Here is a 6,017-nt window from a genome sequence, read left to right as displayed (position 1 = left end):
CAAATAGCTTTTAACTGAAAGTATTATATAGAGATAGAAATATTTGAATTTTGTGAAGATGAAAAATTATATTGGGGATGGAGGGGTTCAAGTTTTATAAAAAGGGGATTTTGATTGGATTATATTCTGTGGAAGTCCAGGGGGGAGGGGTGGGTTAGGGGTGGGTTGGGGAGGGTTAGGGGGGGTTCGGGAGGGTTAGGGTGGTTGGGGAGGTTAGGGCGGGTCGGGGGGGGAAATGGGGAGAAAATGTAATTGTAAAACTTTTGCAATAAAAAAAAAAAAGAACTGTCCTATTGACAACGAAGCCCGAATTACTTCAAACAATATGCACTGTAATTAGTTAAGAATGTTGAAAATATATTAATATATTTCAAATGCTATGAATATTCAGAGGTAAAATGTAAAGATGCCCTTCAAGCAAACTCAACTGGTAGTGATTGCAGCCATATAATTTTGTTTGGCAGCACTGTATACATTGTCTCTTTGTACAATATTTTTTCAACTTCCTAGCTTAGTGAACAGCCCTGATATTCCCAGATAGTTCCCATCTTATATAAATGCTATTATTATTACTGGTATTATAAACTAAATCACAAATACCAAACCTATGGAGATTGGTTATACCATGCATTCTTAGTTAAATATAAAATCATAACATTAGCAACAGTGAAGACTTTAAGAAAAGAATATGCTCTTAAGTATATTTATCTTCATAGGCTTAATGTGTTTCTTGATAAGGCTGAAGTAACTCCCCAGTGCAACAGATTCCAAGACATTGAGTTAATTGAGTTAACTGAACACCATGCAAACAAAGTATGTTTATCAACCTTTCACAAATATTTCATATTTATATATGCATATAACATTTGCACATGTGTGTATGCTCCTCCACAAAGACCCTTCATTTTGTCCCTTCTTTTTCTCAATGCATACTGAAATAAATATACATTCAGACATGGTTAGATATAATCATTAATTCAATGTTCCTGCCTGTTCTTGTCTTCCTAAGTATGGTGATAATGAGATGAGAACCTGATAATGACCTCCCATTTGCCCTCTTCAGCATAGTCTTAATCAGATCAACGGTGCAAACCAACTTCTCCTATATCTAAAGCAGAAACTAAGGCTCTCTGATGCAGCTTCCAAAATCCATTAAAAGATATTGTAGATTGATTAATAGATCAAAAAGGGGATAATTATCCCTATGTATTAAATTAAATTAAGCATTCTTTCATTAAAGAGAATAAGCATATTAATTACTGTATATTTAATTTTAAGTAAAAGCAAATTAATTCAAACCAAACTCAGTTTTGTCCTGGCTCTGCTCCCAACCAACTACCCCACTTTTTTGGGAATGTACCCTCTGGTATGTCACTCAAAGGCTAAGGGCCCTTGTAATCCAAAAGAACATTACTAAAAAGCCACCCTAGTAATTACTCAGTTGCATTTCAGAGTACAAAAGTTTAGGTCTGTTATGTTAAGGCACTATAAATTATAATTTGAAAAACCCATTTTTTAAAATATCTCTGAAGTAATTATTTCTGCTAATAGCTGCCTTTCCGATTGTTGCTCTGTTTCATCTGTTCCTTTTGCCAATCTAGCATCTGATAATGTTTTGTTTAAAATGAAAAGGGCACTTTTGTCTTTGGCATCCTTTACATTATATAATGCAGATCAGGCTTGTTTGCGCACCACACTGCTTTTATCTTGGATGTCTTGATCTTCCTATAGATCAGGTCACCATAGCAATTTGCAAGTAGCAGTTCATGTAAGTTATAGAGAGCAGCTGCTACAGCTGTGTTTACACACCTGCTCTCACAATGTCAGTACACTGAAGAAAAATCTTGGTTGCTATCCTTAATGTCACCGCATGAGATAGAATCTTTTATGAAAATGCCCCAAAGCAGCATGGCAGGCAATTCCCACTATTCAGAGCTGGAGGTGGAGAAATGGACAAAAGGGCAAATGCTCCTAAGGAGGACCAACATAGGATGGACACGAACAGTCTGAAGCCTGCCATTCACCAAAGGGTATTCTATAAACTTGGGGGAAAAATGCTATCAAGCAACCGCCACTTCATTGACTATGAACTCTAGGGATATAAAACCATGTGGTTGTGATGAACTAGTTAGAGGGGTGGCCTAGCAAAAGCTAAGCTGCAGGCACAATAAGAGTTTTACTCACAAGCCTCTCCATTTCACCATTTTGTTTCCAATTTTTAAAAGTCTATATCCCAGCTCAATAAAAATAAAAACCTATGCAATTAATTGAAATACCTATTTACACACACACACACACACACACATATTCTTGTAGTAAACACAGGGCTGTGTTTACTATAAGCTCTTGAAAACTGAACAGTGCACAAAGCAGGCACAACATAGTTCATGAACCCTGTTATGCTGCTGTGACTAAAAAGCCACAGGTGCAGAAAAACCAGTTCCAAACAGAGAAGTGGATGAAAAGAAGAGCTAGTTTGGTCTAATGATTAAGGCACCAGGCTAGAAACTGGGAGCCTGTGAATTCTAGTCCCATCTTAAGGCATGAAAGCCATGTAAATGACTTTGGGCCACTCACTCTCAGCCGAACTCATCTCACATTTGCTATTGTGGGGAAAATAGGAGGAGTAAGTTATATTGAATATTTATTTATTATTTATTTATTTTATTAAATTTTTATACCGCCCTTCTCCTGCTGGACTCAGGGCGGTGAACAGCCAAGAATAAAAAACATCCAATACAAAATTAAAAATTATTAAAAGAATTAAACAAATTTAATTCTTTTAACAGATTTAAAACATCCCAACTAAAATCCGTTACAATTAAAATATCTAAGGGGGGGGCGTTTACGCCAGCCCAGCTTGGTGAAATAGAAAAGTTTTGAGGGCACGGCGAAAAGCACGGAGATCTGGTATCCTACGTATCTCTGGGGGCAGGTCGTTCCAGCGGGCAGATGCTGCCACAGAGAAGGCCTTCCCCCTGGGGGTCGCCAGCTGACATTGCCTGGCTGACGGTACCCTGAGGAGTCCCTCTCTGTGGGAGCGAACTGGCCGGTGGGAGGCTATCGGTGGCAGAAGGTGGTCCCATAAGTACCCAGGCCCTGTGCCATGGAGCGCTTTAAAGGTGGTAACCAACACCTTGAAGCGCACCCAGAAGACCACTGGGAGACAATGCAGCTCACGCAGGAGGGGTGTCACATGGGAGCGGCCCATCGCTCCCATAATCCCCCGCGCGGCCGCATTCTGCACCAGTTGGAGCCTCCGGGTGCTCCTCAAGGGGAGTCCCATGTAGAGAGCATTGCCCCCTGGCCACGGCCGTCATATGCTCTTCTAAAGACAGCCGTGCATCCAGGAGGATGTCCAAGTTGCAAGCCCTCTCTGAGGGGGCCAGTAACTCGCCCCCAATAGCCAGCGATGGCACCATCTGGCTATATCGGGATGCCGGAAGCCACAGCCACTCGGTCTTGGAAGGGTTGAGTTGAAGCCTGTTTCTCCCCATCCAGATCCGCACGGCCTCCAGGCACTGGGATATCACTTCAAGGGCATCGTTGGAATGGCCTGGGGTAGAGATGTACAGCTGAGTATCATCAGCGTACTGATGGAACTCCACCCCAAAACCACGGATGATCTCACCCAGTGGCTTCACATAAATGTTGAACAGAAGGGGTGAGAGGACTGACCCCTGCAGCACCCCACAAACAAGGCGGGGTCAACCTCTGCCCCCCTGCCAACACCGACTGCGACCGGTCAGAGAGATAGAAGGAGAACCACTGTAGGATGGTGCCCCCCACCCCCAACCCCTCTAACTGGCGCAGCATGATACCATGGTTGATGGTATCAAAAGCCGCTGAGAGATTTAACAGGACTAGGATAGAGGAACAACCCCTATCCCGAGCCCTCCAGAGATCATCCACCAATGCGACCAACGCCGTTTCCATGCTGTGCCCAGGCCTGAAGCCGGACTGGAGCAGATCTAGATAGACAGCTTCATCCAGGTACCAAGGAAGCTGTCACGCCACCACACTCTCAACAACCTTCGCCACAAAGCGAAGGTTGGAGACCGGACGATAGTTAGCCAAAACAGCTGGATCCAGAGAGGGCTTCTTGAGGAGGGGCCTCATCACTGCCTCTTTCAAGGCAGACGGCAAGACACCCTCACTCAAAGAAGTGTTAATAATCCCCTGGAGCCAGCCTCGCATAACCTCCCGGGAGGCCAGCACCAACCAGGAGGGACACGGGTCCAATAAACGTGGTCGTGTTCAGCCATCCCAGTATCCTGTCCACGTCCTCGGGAGTGACAGGATCGAACTCTTCCCAAATGACATTCTCAAGACTGGCCTCCATCATCCCGTCTGTACCTACCCAGTCAGAGACCAAGCCTTCCCGAATCTGAGTGATTTTATCGTGCAGATACTGGACAAAATCCTCAGCCCAACCCTGTAAGGGATCCTCCCATGCTCCCAGATGGAGGAGGGAGTGGGTCACCCTAAACAGGGCAGCTGGGCGGTTATCTGCAGATGCGATAAGAGCGGAAAAATAGTTACATTTTGCCGCTTTTATCGCCACTAGGTAAGTCTTAATATGAGATCTTACCAGTGTTCGGTCAGATTCGGAACAGCTAGACCTCCAACTGCTCTCCAGGCATCTTCTCCGGTGCTTCATCTCCCTCAGCTCCTCGGAGAACCAAGGAGCCAGGTAAACTCGGCGACTGGTCAGAGGCCGCAAAGGCACAACTCAGTCCAAAGCGTCAGCGGCTGCCCTATCCCAGGTGGCCACCAACTCTTCAGCCGAGCCATGAGTCAGAGCCTCAGGGAATGGCCCAAGCTCTATCTGGAACCCATCAGGATCCATCAGGTGCCTGGGGCAGAACCATCTAGTCTGTTCCGCCTCCCTGTGGTGGGGTGTGGCAGTTAGAAAGTCAAGCCTAAGAAGGGAATGATCTGACCATGACAAGGGCTCAGTCACTATCTCCCCTATCTCAAGATCATTCATCCACTGACCAGAGACAAAAATCAAGTCCAGAGTGTGTCCTCCCGTGTGAGTGGGTCCATGAATTAATTGGGTCAGGTCCATGGCCGTCATGGAAGCTATGAACTCCCAGGCTGCCTCAGATGCTTCGCCGGCAGATGGCAAGTTGAAGTCCCCCATGACCATAAGCCTGTGGGTTTCCACTGCCACCTTGGCAATCACATTGAGCAGCTCGGGCACGGCAGCCGACACGTGGCAGGGAGCCAGGTACGTAATCAGCAAGCCCATCTGCCTCTCATGTCCCCACTTCACGAGGAGGGACTCACATCCGGCTATCTGAGGTACAGTGGCCTCCCTTGGAGCAAGTCCTTCCTTTACCAGAACCGCCACCCCCCCGCACCTCCCCTGGGAGCTCGGTTGATGAAAAGCATAGAAACCTGGTGGACACATCTCGACGAGGGGAACCCCCCCCTCCTGGGCCCACCAGGTCTTCGTAATACCTACCAGGTCCGCACCCCCCTCCTGAGCCAGATCACAAATGAGGGGGGCTTTATTTACCACGGACCTGGCATTGTTCACTACCTTGAATTATTTATAAAAATAACAAAGGCAGGATATAAACAAACAAATAAAAATAGACGAGACACTTTCTTCTCTGCTGCCTACCACTTTTGATGAAACAAGCAAAGAAACTCCGAGCCAGGCCAACAGTTGGATCCTGATGGTTTGAGCCAGGCTGTGGGTTGGCATCGTCCTTGCTTCTGATGGCCATTCGGAACTAGCCAGTGTTGCATTTGATTAGAAGCAGCTGCTCTTCAAAACTATTTCTGGAGGCAAGCAATCTGTGACCATGTTTTCAACCCTGGCTAAAGGCTTTAGCTTTTTCCATTTTTACCCCCTCCTGTTTCTTCCCCCCCAACCCCTAGACATGCTTTGACTGATTGGGAGAAAATGTTTATGTGCCCCCTCCCAGCAAGGCATATCACTCTGGTTGAGTAACACTAATTTATAAGATTGGAATACTTTGATCTTTTAATACAAAGAACTGTTT

The 6,017-nt window shown here is 45.7% G+C and overlaps 1 pseudogene; it reads right to left on the bottom strand.

Annotated features, from left to right (window-relative positions):
• Positions 1 to 4,168: 4,168 nt before the first annotated feature.
• LOC148114812 (uncharacterized) lies at positions 4,169 to 5,431 on the bottom strand (annotated as a pseudogene).
• Between the last annotated feature and the right edge of the window lie 586 nt (positions 5,432 to 6,017).

Source organism: Pantherophis guttatus, chromosome 3, assembly GCF_059756535.1.
Source record: "Pantherophis guttatus breed Tessera chromosome 3, ASM5975653v1, whole genome shotgun sequence".
Lineage (NCBI taxonomy): Eukaryota > Metazoa > Chordata > Lepidosauria > Squamata > Colubridae > Pantherophis > Pantherophis guttatus.
This window is presented reverse-complemented; position numbering and strand designations above follow the sequence as displayed.